Source organism: Suncus etruscus, chromosome 1 (genome assembly GCF_024139225.1).
Source record: "Suncus etruscus isolate mSunEtr1 chromosome 1, mSunEtr1.pri.cur, whole genome shotgun sequence".
NCBI lineage: Eukaryota > Metazoa > Chordata > Mammalia > Eulipotyphla > Soricidae > Suncus > Suncus etruscus.
Genome location: NC_064848.1, coordinates 64,867,556 through 64,885,025, shown reverse-complemented (window position 1 = coordinate 64,885,025; position 17,470 = coordinate 64,867,556). Strand labels below are relative to the sequence as shown.

Sequence of the window (17,470 nt, the reverse complement as noted above, 5' to 3'; positions counted from 1 at the left end):
ATCAGAAAATAAATAATGTGTGTGGATTTAGGGAATCCTGTATGCAAATATGTTTGTCACATGGGAGTCATCCCAGAGTTGTGAGAGTATTTCATGGAACAGGCCCAACTGGTCATCTGGGTCAATTTTGCCTTAATGAGAACATCTGTGCATTCTCAAAATCAATGTTTCCTTGACTTCATTCCTTTTTGGTGACTGTAAATGTACAGGGGGTTTTGCAGTTCATGGCTATGCTAATATTAATGTTGGTATTATGTAAATTTAAAGAAGTAATTAACTTCACTCACTACCTTGGTATAGCACAAGGGTCTTGCTGCTGTTCTTCACTTTTAAGTGGTTTTTCGTCTTTCTTCCCTCCTCCCACAGTCTGGCCACACAGTGTATCCTTGAACTGTTAGCTCACAGCAGCAATATGCTTATTCCAAATCTCTTAATGCCATTCATTCACAGAGCCAACGTTCAGGTTCTCAAATTTATTTGAAGGTTCTAATGCTTGCAGAAGAATTTATAATAGACCAAGCCTGCCAGGATGACAGTAAGATGATAATACAAAGTAGTAGCTTTTTGGTTGCCACTTTCTGGACATTGAATGGAAAAATCTTTCGACTTTACTCAAATTTCACTTATGTTTACCAGTCTATTTTTGGTGCAGTCCAACTAGTCGTGTTGCTCGCCTGATTTCTCAGTCAATCTGGTCAGTCTCTGTGGCAATGTTATAAGAACGCTCATTACTCTGTGTGACCCGATTTAGGCTTTCAGTGCCTTACAGAAGCAATGCTCTTTGAGACTTCTACTGTTTCCTGTGCTCTTTCTCTATTATATATGTGTCATATTTCATGTTTCCCAGTAGCTGTCAATGGTGTTCTTCTCACCTGTCGATGGAATTTAGCTACCAGTAGATCTTTCTGGTAGATTTTAAGTTTAGACATCATAGGGTTATGGAAACAGAGGAGCATAACCTAGTTCCTCCTCCATCTCTGCCAACGTTTCATTTGCTTCTTGTTGCTTTTCATCAAAATTTCTCAATATTTTCCAAATTTGAATGAAGCCAAATATCTTTGTGCCTAATACCCTCCAAAAGTTCCTCAAAAGTGAAACTCTGGGGCCGGAGAGATAGCATGGAGGTAAGGTGTTTGCCTTTCATGCAGAAGGTCATTGGTTCGAATCCCAGCGTCCCATATGGTCTCCCGTGCTTGCCAGGAGCAATTTCTGAGCATGGAGTCAGGAATAACCCCTGAGCACTGCCGGGTGTGACCCAAAAACCAAAAAAAAAAAAGTGAAACTATTTTTCAGCCAGTTAAACTCAGTTGAACTCTCTTACTCTGATTTTCTAGAAAAAAAGAAAAACAAACAGATATTCAAAGAAACTTTAGGGTACTGGAGGCTGAATCAAGAGATTAAGAATTTCTTCTGTATGGTCCCTTATCATGCTTGAAAAAGTATCTGCTTAGATAGACCTATGTGAAACCAGAGGGCAGAGATAGCTCCCAAACATTTTCTCTCTCAAACTCCCAGGTTACACAACTGAGTTGTTGCAAAGACATTTTCATGTATGATCTGTTAGACCAGCTACCAAGTCAGTTTTTCCCCCATAATATGAGTTGCTGAAAGGGACTTAGATGTCATCATTAAATGGCCATGACCTGGGGCTGAAAGGGTGGTACAGAAAGTAGGGTGTTTGCCTTGCACATGACTGATATAGGTGTAATCCCTGATGCCTCATGTGGGTTCCCTGATGCCTCATATGGTCCCTGAGCACTTCTAGTATTGACTCTTGAGCACAGAACTAGGAGTAAGCCCTGAGCACTGCTATAAATTGTGGTGTAGACAGATAAACTTAAACTCTTCACAAATAATTAAAGGACATATATTTATAGGCATGGAAAAATGCCATGTCAACATCTTTAATCAGTAACAAAAATAGATTACTGAAGAGCATTGTGACATAACTGCATTCATTAAAAGTGTATTCAGGTCAACATGACCTGAGAGTAATAGAGAATTGTGTTCTCCTAAATTTATTTATTATTTTCATTATTGGGGCCAGAGCCATGGCACAAGCAGTAGGGCTTCTGCCTTATATGCACTAACCTAGGACAGACCGTGGTTTGATCCCCTGGCATCCCATATGGTCCCTCAAGCCAGGAGCGATTTCTGAGCGCATAGCCAGGAGTAACCCCTGAGCGTCACTGGGTGTGGCCAAAAAAGGGAAAAAAATTTCATTATTGAAGCAATTATGTAAACTCATAGCATGTTATGGGTTTCAAGTATATTTATTTTTAAATAGGTATCTATATATAATAGTTGATACTCACCTGCAAATTTCTATATTTTCATCCATTACAGCTGGTCCATTTTACCTGATTTACCCACATGTTCTTTTTACCTTCTAGTGACCATTATTTTGTGGGTAGAAATATGCACCTCTGGAATCTCCAGGGTTTTTTTTTGTTTGTTTGTTTTTTGTTTGGTTTGGTTTTGGTTTTAGTTTTTGGGTCACACCGGGTGGCGCTCGGGGGTTACTCCCTGGCTCTGTGCTCAGAAATTGCCCCTGGCAGGCTCGGGGACCATATGAAATGCCCGGATGCCAGGATTCCAGGATTCAAACTGCCATCCATCCTGTGTTGGTTGCATGCAAGGCAAACGCCTTACCGCTGTTCTGTCTCTCCAGCCCCTGGAATTTCCAGTTCTACTATATAATACTGACCACCAAATAAAGATCATTTGTTGAACAAATATAACTGTAAATTATAGCCAGGTGATGTTATGGGTCCAGAGTATTAACTAGGGAAAGTAATGCTTGTGTAATTTTTCTCATTTTGTTTTCTGTTTTCCAGAAACATTAGGAAACATTAGATAACATTCTGTTATCTGAAAGTTTAGAGTAAATGTGTCCACAAAGTAAAGAAGCCACTAATTTTAAACATGATTGGTAAGTGAAAGGAATCAATAGACTTTATCATAAATTAATTTATTTTAAGAAATTCTATGCATTCTATCAAAGTTGTAAAATATCACTTTCCAAACATCCCTTTTAGTTCTGGATTTTTACCACCAATACTCAGAGTGTTCCAGTCATCTAGCTACTAAAAAGTTGAGTCAACTGCAACTTTTCTACAAGTTTTTCCTTCCTATTATTTTACTTTCACCTTTCTTTACTAGTTTTGTTTACCTCTCTTCAAAATTATTAATATGACCAATCAGAGATTTTCTATTGTTGTGTCACACATTGGAGCAGTTTGTTTAACTCAGAAATACCTGGTACATTTTTTTAAAATGAAGATTTCTGAACATCCCTGGAGATTTTGCTTTGGGGGATAAAGGGGTAGAGCCCAGACATCTTGATATTTTTTTAAGTTCCCCAGGGGATTCTGATATGCAGCCTGGTTTGGGAACTACTGTTCTAACCACAAAAAATAAAAGTGTCTCTCCCTGCCTCTGAAAGCAAGAGTCACCGTGAGAATTTGATTTCCTTTCCCTGAGTTTGTTTCTTATTCTTTGGTGCAAGGACTGAATCTTATTTCCTAAATGTTAAGACTAAGATTTTTTGTTTTGAATTTTGAAAATAGATTACTTACTCTGCTTAGATCTGGAAACATGTAGTCCTAATAAGCCTTATGGAGTCCTTGGCCATGTGCAGAAAGAAGCAGACAATCAGAAGAGAGGCAACTTGATTTTCTGTGGGCAGAAAAAAAAATGGATACTGGAAGAGCTGCTATGACATCTAGTCCTGCCCATTCTTATGTTCCCAATTTAATAGATAAGACTCAGTTCACTGAAATGTCTTTGTGCCTCCCAAGAGGGGTCAGATGAGAGGGAGCTACCCCTGGTAAATCAATCAGCCACACAAAGGTTCAATGCCTGCCAGATAATACAGTGCTGCTCTGGCGGGTGGCTCTGAAGACCACCAAGGTCACAGTTGGCAGTGGTCAAAAGGCCATGTGGGCTTCGGTTCAAGCTTGAGTTTCAGCAGATGCCAGACCTGCAGCTCTAACCACTGGAAAATCTCCCTGGTCCCAATGTTTCTTTTCTTTTCTCTTATTTTATTTTTGTTAAAGACTGTGATTTACAAAGTTATTGATAGTTTAGTTGCATTTTAGGTATAAAGTATTTCAACACCAATCCCACAATCAGTGTCAACTCCTATCACCAATGTTCCCATACTCCATCATCTCCCCAGCCCTGCATTCCTACTTCATGTCTGACACCTTGACAGGCGCATTACAAAGTTTGGTGGTTATAGCTTAGATCTCATGTTTTCAGTGTTGTGGATTCTGTGTTTATAGCTTTAACAATGTCCCACATCATCAATATAATGGAAATCCTGACAACCCTTCCCCCATTACTTCTTTTTCTCATCTTCTTCCTTCCATCCTTGATTTCTTTTTTGTTTTGTTTTGTTTTTTAAAAAACCATCACAAAGATTGTATAGAGGCTAGATTGCTTGCTTTTCATGTGGTTCATCCCTGGTACCACACATGGTCCCTAAAGTCCCACCAAGAATAACCCTCAAAACAATCAAAAACACAAATAAAAGCCAGTTGCCAACAGTATTCTGTCAAACCTTCTAGCCTATCAGGTAGAAAGTGACCATCCTAATTAACCCTTGGTTAATTATCTTAATTTTCTATGGATTTTGAGATATTATTCAAGAACCACACAGCTCACCTATCTTAACAATAGACATTTAATATGTACATATGTATAGGAAATAATATAACAAAATATTTTGTAACTGATTTCTTTCACTTAGCATGATGCTTTCAAGTTTTCTCATAGCATGCATTACTTCAGTATTGCATTCCCTTTTAAGCTAAATTATAGCTTATTATATTATAAACTAAATTTATTCTCCATTATCATGCTGAAACTGATGAGCTTTTTCCTCCTTAGTGGCTATTACAATAAAGCTGCTCAAATATTGTAGTATGTTTGGATGGACACATATATTTTATTTCTCATGGGTAGAGACCAACAAGCTAGACCAACAAGCTAGGACCAATAACACTAGGTCGCACTATAAGTTAATGACTACTATTTTGGGGAACTTCCAAGGTTCAGTTCCCTTAAAAAATTCCAATTCTATATCTTTTCAAATCTCCCCACGTTTTCCAGAATAAGCTAAATCTGTATCTCTGCAACTTAGAGTAAGGAAGGTAAATATCTTCAATTTGTGCTATTCTATCTAGGACAGCATTTGATGTTAAGGGCACAGGATGCCTGTGATATTGACTTCCCACCCTCTACAGAGATAGAAGCCACTGAAATTATTGGCATTTTAGTAGCCACTGGGGACTAAAGGAACCTGAGACTATAAGTATATACATTTTCTTTATCCCTAAAATTCATTCTACTACATTTCCCACCCCATTAGGCATAGGGTAACTCAGTGAACATCTTCCTTACAGAACTTTTTCTTGCTTCATGTAAGATAATAATAGTGTCATGAAGGACACTCTCAAACTTTTAGTATATGTATCCAGCTTCCTCTTGTTATCTCTAAAAGATAAGAAAGGCATTCTCTCCAGACTGCTTTCCTTGTTGAGGACTAGAGGACCAGATCAGTGTTTCCTCCCCCGACTCTCACCTCCACTTTCATTTTTATACCCCCACTTCTGCCCTTGGGAAATTAGGCCTAACTAAACTTTGACCTTTGCGATTTAGGTAATTTATTTCTCAATGAGAAGTCATTTTTCCAATGAGAAGCCTGGAAGTTTGATAACCTGGTGTGAAACAAGAACTAAGAACTGTACTTTGTGGTTAGATCCCCTGTACTCTACACGGTCCACCGAACACATCTAGAGAGTACTTAAGGTCAGTAAAATCATTCTGTTTCAAAGTCTTTCTTTTTTTTTTACTTGCCTTCCTTTCAGTGAATCAAATCTGGACCTCCTTCCTTCTAAGAAAGAACAACAATCTCTATTTCTCTGTTCAAGAATATTCATCTACTCTATATCTTCCTTTCCCTTGACACTTTGAGATCAAGCCCTCTTTACAAGGCAGAGATCAGACAGGATTTTTCAGGTCACTCGTATGATTTACAGTGCAAAGAATAGTGACCAGTTTCTGAGCTAATCATGACATACAAGCCATTTTAGGATGAGCAACAGATGGATGATGTCTTTTCTTTCTGTTCCCAGAAATCTCTGAGTTTCTTTTGACCACTGAAATCTTCATCTCCATTTTTTAAGAGAAGAGGTTAACCATTGTTCCTTTTCATTCATCATATTTCAGGATTTTGAGAAGATTGCTAAATTTATAAGTAAACTGCTGGCTCCTTCCAATTTCCATGCTTTCCTGAGCTCTTATTTTTTTTCTATTTCCCAAAGCTCTGGTAATTCCATTCTCTGTCAAGGCTGTGTTCCTCTCCATTTTGCCTAGCAGAGGGGCAAACCTGCACTTCTTTCTTAATCTAAGGTAGTCCAAACTAATTTGGGACCTCCAACACATATTTCACTCAAACATTTGCATCACATGACATCACACTGTATCACATTGGCTACACATTTGTATTGCATCTTGCTGCATTGCATTATATTATAATGAATTTAAAAAAATATTTGAGAACTAATGGGTAAAAACTATTGTAGCATGTCTCTCCCCAATCAGCCCTCCAGTTACAAGGGGAGATAGAGATGTATTCTATCTTCTCAACTTTCTTTTCTTTAAAAGGAAAGAGCCCTCAGACTTTGCTACATTATACTGGCAAGATAGTTATTAAGTTTATCTAAATCAATATTTATTATCTAAATACAATTTTCCATTACCTGATTATCAATGTAACATTGGAGAATCTCTATCCTACCACATAAATAAACAAAGCAAAATTTACCTATGTATTTAGGAATCTTCTATTATTAAGGGAACAAATTTTATTGGATAAATTTGAAACAATTTGTCCATTTTTTTCATAATATCTTTATTTGAACACCATGATTACAAACATAACTGTAGTTGGGTTTCAGTCACAAAAAGAACAACCCCCTACACCAGTGCAACATTCCCACCATCAATGCAACCCATTTCCATACTTCCACACACCCTGCCTGTATACGAAACAGGCATTCTACTTCTCTCTCTCATTAACATTGTCTTGATAGTTGTATAATTTATCTAACTGTGCTCACCCCTCCTTGAGGTGAGCTTCATATCATGAGCCAGTCCTTCCAGCCCTCATCTCTGGCATTATTACAATGTCTTTTATTTTTCTTAAAACCCATAAATAAGTGAGACTATTCTGTGTTTCTCTCTCCCTCTCACTTATTTCACTCAGCATAAGTTTCCATGTTCATCCATATATAAGAAAATTTTATGACTTCATCTCTCTTAATGGCTGCATAATATTCCAATATGTATATGTACCATAGTTTCTTTAGCCTTTTATCTGTTGAAGGACATCTTGGTTGTTTCCAGTGTCTGGCTATTGTACTTAGCTCTGCGATGAATATAGGTGTGAGGAAAGGATTTTTGTATTGTGTTTTTGTGTTCCTAGGGTATATTCCTAGGAGTGGTATAGCTGGATCTGATGAGAGCTCAATTTTCAGGTTTTTGTTTTTGTTTTTTAGGAATCTCCATATTGTTTTCTATAAGGGCTGGACTAGGCGGCATCCCCATCTGCAGTGAATGAGAGTTCCTTTCTCTCCACAACCCCCCCGGCATTTATTGTTCTTGTTCTTTGTGATGTGTGCCAGTCTCTGTGGCATGAGATTATTGTTTTGATTTACATCTCCCTGATAATTAGTGATGTGGAAATATTTTTCATGTGCCTTTTGGCCATTTGTATTTCTTCTTTGAAAAATTGTCTGTTCATTTCTTCTCCCCATTTTTTGATGGGGTTAGATGTTTTTTTTCTTGTTAAGTTCTGTCAGTAATTTGTATAACTTAGATATTAGCCTCTTGTCTGAGGAATATTGAGTGGATAGTTTCTCCCATTCTGTGGGTTGCTTTTGTATTCTGGGAACTATTTCCTTTGAGGTGCAGAAGCTTCTCAGCTTAATATAGTCCCATCTGTTTATCTCTTCTTCTTGTTTGGAGAGTGCTGTTTCCACCTAATTTGTCAATTTGTCTTTTTGTATTCCAGTTATTTCTAACTTTACTATACATTCTGTTGCTCATTTAAAAAAATTGTGTCTTTGTAAAAAGTAATCTGTGCTCATGGAAATCTACTTAAAAATTTGTTTCCATTTTATTTGCTTCCTGTTGTATAAAACACTTAGTACATTGCTTACTCTGGTATATTTTTCAAAGAGCAGTTATATGGAAAAAGAGCAGGGTTGCTCAGAGTCAGAATGTGGAGAGGGAAGTGAGCAGATCTGGGAAGAATGCTAAGGAAGGCAGAAAGGGAAACCATGGGAGATTATGTGTGATGAGTGTATGTAGATCAGATCAATTCAAAAATCTCAGAACAATACAGGGGACTACTGCCCATTCCTCACTCAATCATTGTGACTGGGGGAGAGATGGCAGAAAAGAGCTGAAAACACTCTAATATTGCTCAGAGAATGAATGAAATAGGTCCCCAATGAAGAATGACTCCTAACCGACACTGCCCATTTTTTGGGTCTGGACACCTGCTTCCATTTGTGGCTATAAATTTCCATTGCTCTTCGAGAGATGAAGTACAAAGAATAAAAAAATGCAAGGTGAATGCTACTTTTTTCAGTAGAATATTACTAAAGCAGTAAAAATCTAGAGTAGAGAAACATAGAGAGAGGACACAAAAATATTAGAGAAATGAGGTTAAGAAAACATACTCAGTGTGAACCTCAAGGGTCCTATTTTTGCTGATAATTTTCTAATAAGATTAAGAAAGGGATTGGCTATCCAGGCCTAGATTCAAGTTGGGTGTTTTTTGTTTTTTTTTTTGTGTTTTTGTTTTTGTTTTTGTTTTTGTTTGCCAGTTGGTTTTAGTTTTACTAAAAAAAAAAAATTCTCACCATGTAGAGAGTAGACATACAGATGCCAGAACTCAAACTAGAGCATGCAAAACAAGAAAGGTTGCTTGATTTAAACTATGTCCTCCTATATCACTCCCTGCAATCAAAAGTCTCATCAAAAGACCTGCTGAGAAGCCTCTCCTCAGTGCAGATATCTGGCCAAGATTTCTTATAAGTGAGAGTGATATTTCTTATGCTTAGTAACAAATATTTATTTAGCCTAAATATGAATCTCCCTTCTTCTGTATTAAGTGTATATGTGTGTGTATAAGCTTTTACCTCCAAACATAAGGATTTATACAGGCAAATATAGCCTTGATTAAATTTTTCTTTACCTAGAAAACTCAGCACAAAGTGATACTTAAAAACAACTTCTATTTCTCATTGTCTTTTAAAATGCCCTTCAGTTTTAAACAGAAAGGAATGTTTTGATTTGGTACATTTCTTAGGGACTTTGAGTACTTGCGAACTAATTCTTGCCTCAAAATTAACATCCAAAGTTTGGCAAGGAAATAGCATTGACCTGTTTAGAAAAACTTTACCAGGTATAGATTTGCATCTCTTGCAGATAAGCTTGTCTATTTTATTGCCTCTTCCAAAAATAGACCTTAGGAAGTTAGTTATTTGTAATAAGTTCAAGATTTAGATTTAAAAAAAAAAAAAAAAAAAAAAAAAAAACCTCACTCTCAGAAAAGAAAATTTGACAGGAAAGCCTAACTCCTTACAGAATCCCTTAATCTACATCAGAATTGACATATAGGGCCTGGCCTAGTGAGACAGAAACTGCTTTGAGATGTCAAAATTTACCTTCTCTTTTTCCTCTAGACTATTACTTAAAATGTATCTATTTATCAGGACTGCATACCACCTAGACCCATGTGAATTGTTTTTTAGATCAAACTATGTATACTGAAAGGTTTCTGTTAACAAGAGAGATGTGTTTTACTTTGCATAGAAACAAACAGAGACTGACACTCATCACAAAGAACAAGAACAATCAGTGCTGGCAGGGATGTGGGAAGAAAGGAACTCTCATTCACTGCTGGTGGGAATGCTGTCTAGTCCAATCCTTATAGAAAAGAACATGGAGATTCCTCCAAAAACTGAAAATTGAGCTCCCATATGATCCAGCTATACAACTTCTAGGAATATACCCGAGGAACACAAAAATGCAATACAAAAATCCTTTCCTCTCACCTATATTCATCACAGCCAGATTCTGGAAACAAGATGTCCTTCAACAAATAATAGATTTAAAAAAAACCGTGGTACATATACACAATAGAATATTATGCAGCTGTCAGGAGAGATGAAGTCATGAAATTTTCCTATACATGGATGAATTTGGAAACTATTATGCTGAGTGAACTAAGTCAGGGGGCGAAAGAGAGACACAGAATGGTCTCACTTATCTATGGGTTTTAAGAAAAATAGAAGACATTATTGTAATACTACCCAAAGATGAGAGCCGGAAGGACCAGCTCACAAAACGAAGCTCACCACAAAGAGGAGTGTGTGCAGTTGGAGAAATAATATACTAACAACTACCAAGATAATGTTAATGAGTGAGAGAAGAAAATGCCTGTCTCAAATACAGGAAGAAGATAGGGAGGAGAGAGTTGGGGGGCATTGGTAGTGGGAATGTTGCACTGGTGAAGAGGGGTGTTCTTTTTATGACAACCCCATCTACAGTCATGTTTGTAGTCAAGGTGTTTAAATAAATATATTATTTAAAATGTGAGCATCTTTTCATACCACTGTGACTGCCAACATTTCTCATATATACCCCAATTATTCTCATTAAAGCATGATATTTTGTTCTCCCACATAACCTTGTTTGGTCCCTCATTTCTTCATATTTTGATGTTCATGTACCCACTTTCCTAGAGGGAATTCAAAGAAGTTCTCTAACATAATCGAACCAAGCTAGATGCACCACTCCTCATATGAAAACATGTTGCTCCAAGAATGACAAGGTGTACTATAATAGGTTGTCCCCCTACCCCATCTCTGTATTATTTGATCTGGAGCCTTAGAATATGCCCTTGTATGGAAGGAAGATTTTGCAGATGTAATTAAGATGGTATAATAATGGATTGAGGGATAGCAATCCAATGACTAGAATATATAAGAAAAGGAAGAAGTTCACATAAAGATATAAGCAGAAATGGAGGTGACACACCTAAGACAAGGAACACCAAAGATTTCCATGAGCTAAGAAGGGGCAAGGAAACATTGTTCCTCAAAGAAGTCAGAGGGAGCATTAGCATGCAACATTTTGATTTCATGCATACAGTCTCCAGGATTAACAAGAGGAATTAAGGCACATATCTTGAGCAGCACCAACCCCAAATTCAACCTTTTCCACTACCCCAAGAATGGCCAGGTATTGGCATCCATCACTAACCTCCAAACAAACAACTGAGAACTTTGAGTACAGTTTCTGTTATGTTAGGACAGTTTCTTGTTAAAACAACCCTTGAAAAGTACCATTATTAACCTTTGGAAGGAACCAAATGACAATGATAGGTGGAATTAATCACCCTGGACAAGAACTGGGTGCTGAAAGGAGGTTAAATGATATTACATGATACCCTTTCAGTAACAGTATTGCAAACCACAGTGCTTAAAAGGAAGAGAGAGAGACATGTGCAGAGAGACAGAGAGAGAAAGAGAAAGAGAGACATGCCTGTCATAGAAGGATGCAGGACAGAAACCAGGGACATTGGTGCCAGAAATTGTACACTGGTAAAAGGATGGGTATCGGGACATTATATGACTGAAATTCAACCATAAACAACTTTGTTACTGCATATCTCACAGCCATTCCATTTTTAAATAGTAAAATAATTAAAAATAAATAGATATAAATTAAAAAAATAATAGCCCTTGGAAATGAATAAATAACTTATGGACAGTTAAAAACATTGCTAATATTTTTCTTTCTCTTCCCTTTTCCTGCTCTGAAATATGAGTAATTTCCCTAGGGAAACAGCTCAAAGTGTTTTCTGAGAAGCAATACTGAAAGCAAAACCAAAGCTTCCCACTAGGCTGACTTGCCCATCCAGGCTTTTTGAGGTCACACCTAGTTGTGTAATTTATAGGTAAGACAAATACTCCATCAGGCCCTGAAATGATTTGAATCGCCTTTGTTTGCCAGAAAGCTTGAGCTTGAGAAAGATGACAACAATGAGATACATTATATCTTATTTCTACATGCTGACTCTTTTCCTCCTCATTCATCCATATGTCACTAGAAAAAATCAGTATTGCTCTCAGTATGTGTATAGAAGGCTTCTATTAGAACATTTAAAACAACTGTTTATTGTTTTATTTAGTTTTGTCTTGAAGGAGAAGTGCCGAATCCTGTTTTGAGTTGCTTGTTTTATGTTGTTGTTTTATTGTTAAAATGATCACACCAAAATATTTATGTTCTTGCACCTGGCACAATACTTTTGTACATAAAAGTCACAGAGTAAATTATTGTCTTTCTTTGAAAGTTCTTAGGTGATTTTGAAATAAATTTTTATTGAAATGTAGTTCTATATTGATAAATACCATTGTATTGGTTTGAGTTGTACTAAATGATTCAGCAGTTGTAAATTGTAAAATTATTAGAACAGTAAGTTTAGTTTCCATGTCACCATACAGAGTTAACTTTTAGAATTTACCCTTTAGTTTTGCTTTCCAGAACCATCCCAGAAATGCTGTGGGCCACCAAGACTTCATACAAAGGTAACTGGGCAAAGGCCGGGCAATGCCAGTGATGAAATACCAGACTCTACATGCACTCCAGTCCTTTGATCTATATCTGAGACCCATAGAATTTACCCTTTACCCACCCACACCTAAGTCCCTTATCTCTAGAAGCTATTTTTTCAGTTCTCTTATCTGGTAGCTATGAGGTTTTGTTTGTTTTGAATATTTTGTTGTTTGGTTTCACAGGTCAATAAAAACTTACAGTATTTCTTCTCTGATTTTTGGGGGCACAATTTACATTCATCCATGTTCTTGTAAGTGGCAAGACTTCAGTTTTTCTATTAATTACTAGTATTCTGTTGTTCCATTTAAAGTATATGTGTATATTTCACTTCTTTATCCAAATATCACATTCTGAGAGGAAGACAATACCTACTATATATATATATATATATCCAAAGTTCCTCTTCTTACTTGACACACTTGATTTCTTTCCTTCCCTGTCCTCGTCCCTTTATTCTAGGGTTCATGTTCATGTTGATCTGGATATTCCTCCCCTTTATTTTCTTTTTGGTCAAACCTAGTGGTGCTCAAGGATTACTCCTGATCTCTGATCAGAAATTACCTCTTGTGGTGCTTTGGGGACCATATGGCACACTGGAGATTGAACCCAGATCAGCTGCACATAATACCAGCTGTCTTACTTGCTCTTGTTTCTGTACCACCCCTTTAATAACTTGCACTCTGTTATTCTCTATATATATTACAGATAAATGAGACCATTCTGTGTTTGACCTACAGACTTACTACAGTTATTCTCTACTTCAAGTTGTATCAAATTGCATAATTTCATCATTTCTTGTTGCTGCATAGTGTTACATTGTGTATCTAATATCACAATTTCACAATCCACTCATATATCATTGAACACCTACTTTGATTTCATAGCCTAGTTATTGTGCTAATAACTGCAATGAATAATGTGTGTATATGTCCTCTTGAATAGTTTTTGTGTCCTGGATCTAGAAACCCAGAAGTTATATTGCTTGATCATATGGCAGCTCAATTATTACTTTTCTGAGAAATTGACATACTGTTTCCATATGGTTTAAAACAAATACCAGCAGTTAATGAATACTTTTTTTTTTTTTTTTTTTTTTTTTGGTTTTTAGGCCACACCCGGTGACGCTCAGGGGTTACTCCTGGCTATGCGCTCAGAAGTCGCTCCTGGCTTGGGGGACCATATGGGACTCCGGGGGATCGAACCGCGGTCCGTCTCCTAGGCTAGCGCAGGTAAGGCAGGCACCTTACCTCGAGCGCCACCGCCCGGCCCCATGAATACTTTTTTTCTGCCATATCTATGCCAACACAGATTGCTCCCAGTTTATTTAATGTCATATTCTCTCTCTGCCCCCCCCTCTCTGTCACACCCAGCGGCACTCAGGAGGTACTCCTGGCTCTGTGCTCGGAAATCTCTCCTGGCAAGCATGGAGGATCATATGGAACGCCAGGATTTGAACTACTGTCCGTCCTGAATTGGCTGTGTACAAGGCAAATGCCCTACCGATATGCTATCTCTCCAGCCCTCAATGATATGTCCTATTCTCACTTAGGTGAGATGATTGTCATCTTAATTTATATTTCCTTGATAGTAAGTGAGATGAGCATTTTTATATGCCTATTATCTACCCAAATGTTTATACCTTCATTAACGTATTTTATGGGTTCTGGTCTGATCTCAAGATTTTAATACATTTTGAATTGACTTTTTATGTAAAGTATGATATATGATCCAGCTTCATTTTCTTATGCATAGTTTTCTAGCTTTTTCATCTTTCCCAGAACCATTTGTTGGAGAGGCTATTTTTACTTTATGTGCCAACTCCTTTGTCAAAAATTAATTGATCATAGATCTGGTATTTATCTTTGGTTACTCAATTCTAACCCATTGATCAGAGATCATTTCTTATTCTAATACCATACTATCTTCCAATACCATATATAACTTTATGGTATAGATTTGAGTCAGGTAATGAGAGACATGCAAATTTCTTATTTTTCAATTTGGGTTTGCTATTCATGTTGTTTTATAATTCCATACAAACTTTGTTATGACTGTTCTAAGTCCTCAAAGAATGTTGTCTGAATTTGAATAGGGATTGTCTTAAATATACATAATAATTTAGGTAAGATGGTCATTTAGTCATTTGACAATATTAATTTTTTTAATTCTTAAGCATGGAATGTTTTTTTATTACCTATGGTCATCCATCGCTTTCTTAAATGACAGTTTTCATAGTAGAGATCTCTTACCTCTTTTGATAAGTTCATTGTTAGAAGCTGATGTTTAACAGTTTTTAATGGGATAGATTCTTGGCTGACTTTATCTTCTAATTCATTCTTTGTATATAGAAATGTGACAGATTTTTGTGTTTTGACTTTGTGGTCATCACTTTTCTATATTGGTATGTTGTTTCTAGTGGACTCTTAGGCAGACCTATTTTTATTTTGAATATCTGTCACTAATGATTTAAATCCAACTCATTTTCTTCCCTTTATAAATTAGCACTTGAGCTTATATTTGCCTTCCATGTCAAAGACCCCCATGATGTCAATATTGTCTTTATAGTTTGGTATACAAACCACTGTCATTTTGTTGTTTCTCTTCCTTCCCTAAAGGGCTGATCATATATTATTATTTTGTCAAAAGTTCTGACAACTGCTTTTTTTAATAATTATTTTATTTAAGCACCATGGTTACAAAATAGTTCATGGTTGAGTTTAAGTCATAGAATTACTCTACTTTTCATCAGTGCACATTTTCTACCAGCAGTGCACCCAGTTTCCCTCCTATCCAGCCACCCCACCTCTGCGACAGGCATTTTACTTCTCTCTCTTTCATTTTTGACACTATGCTTTGCATTATTGTTAACAAAGGGGTACCATACATATCACTTTATCCCCTTTCAGCACCCAGTTCTTGATCAGAGTAATCAGTTTCCAACTATCATTGGTTTCTTCCTCTCTTTCTCTTCTCTTTCTGTCCCTACATCAGGGGTTTTACCAAGCATCTTAAATAACTCTTAACTCTTTTTTTTTAAATATATTTTTATTTAAGTAACATGATCATAGTTGGGTTACAGTCATAAACAGAACACCCCCCTTCACCAGTGTAACATTACCGCCTCCCCCCTTCCCATCCCCTGCCTGTTTTCAAGACAGGCATTCTACTACATTTATTTGTTTTTAAGTTTAGTAAATTGTATTTTTTTTTCCTTAAAGGTTAAGAATAAAAAAATATAGTAAAGGTGTGATAGTGGCAATCGCCGTTGTTTGCATAGGTCCAGAAAAATGGGAAAATGGAAAAAAAATTCTTGACCTGATTACAAAAAGGCCTCACCCCAGAAGTTTATTGGCATAAGACAGACTCTGGGTTCCAGGCATACCAGTCCATCCAACTCCAGTCATTCTCAAGGTCCCAGTGAAACTTTTTCACACTTTAGCTATTGTTGGTATCAGATTCTTATATTTAAAGACTGGATTCTGTGCATTTCTTTCATCGATGCCAGGCTGATGTGGAGCTCCTCTAGTTTCAGCATACCATTAAATGTGGAGTGATCTGCCCTGCATGCAGACTGTTGCTGAGTCGTCTGGGTGTTGGGAGCACTCTTTGGAGTAAGTCAATGCCAAACCAGTGGTAGGTCTTCCCTAGTAGAGACTTGGATCCTGGTAATGTTATAGACAATTGTGGTTGTTTCCATAGTTGGTATCCATTGTTCAGGTGTGTGTGGGCGATGCCCATTCTTCTGAGCCTAAGCCAAATCATTATGCCAATGTTCAGGGTAAAAGGCCTAATTACATTACCAAATTTGTCTTCCCATCTCTATTAGATAAGAACTTGTTTGCATATGTATTATTTTTCCATTTTAATGTGCCTATGCAAATGAGAAGCAATGCCACAAGATATTGTTGGTGCATCTGGGGGCCGACGAATAAAGTCCAACATTCCCCGTAACTTGGTTCAAACATGAAATCTATACAGAGATACTCTTCTACCAGTATTGCTTATAAAACAGATCTCAAAGGGGGAAAATCAAACAATCAAATAACAAAGCCAGTGGGCAAAATTGTCACTATATGAGGATGTTCGAAAAGAGTTATAGATGTTAAGGGAATACATCTGAGATATACAAAGCATATATACATGTCCCTTTTATGTTTTAGAAATAGTCAAGAGGGAGGGTGTTGTTTTCGAGACACCACTTTGGTCTGTGATTTGGACAAGCGAAGAGCATATGGAGCCATGTCCTCCCCTTGTTGCCTGCTGAAGCTTCCCACTCCCTGAGAGGCATTTGCTTCCTAATTGCTGGAAGTTGAAAGTTCACCAGTCCTTTCCCATCCCCTTGCAGGAACAAGGAAGCCTGGGGTCTCTTTTAAATTGCACCTCGCTGGAACCCACTTGCTGGGACCCTGAGCAGATGTCCAGGAATAACCCTGGGGACAGAGAGGAAGGAGAGAGAAGGCTGTGGGGGACAGCCGAGAATGCATCTTCACCTTATCTTGGCCAAGGAGCCTGAAGCGTGGAACCTTGCCGTGACAAGTTGCCTGCTGAAGCTTTAGACTCCACCCAAAAAACATTACTGTGAAAGATATGTAATCCACCTTGGCCAAAACAAAAATCATTAGTACAGAAAAATGGTTAAATGTGGGATAACAAGAGATGGGAGTAAGGGAGTAAAGAAATAAAATGAGCTCCTGAATGGCTTTCAGATTAGGACAAGGAGATGAAACACAATGATATCCTAATATTTGTCATTGTATTCTGAGCGCCCTCA

General features: G+C 37.3%; 1 pseudogene; it reads right to left on the bottom strand.

Moving 5' to 3' along the window:
* Nucleotides 1-486: 486 nt before the first annotated feature.
* LOC126007276 (vesicle transport through interaction with t-SNAREs homolog 1B-like) overlaps nucleotides 487-17,470 on the bottom strand; it is a 28,235-nt pseudogene continuing 11,251 nt past the window's right edge.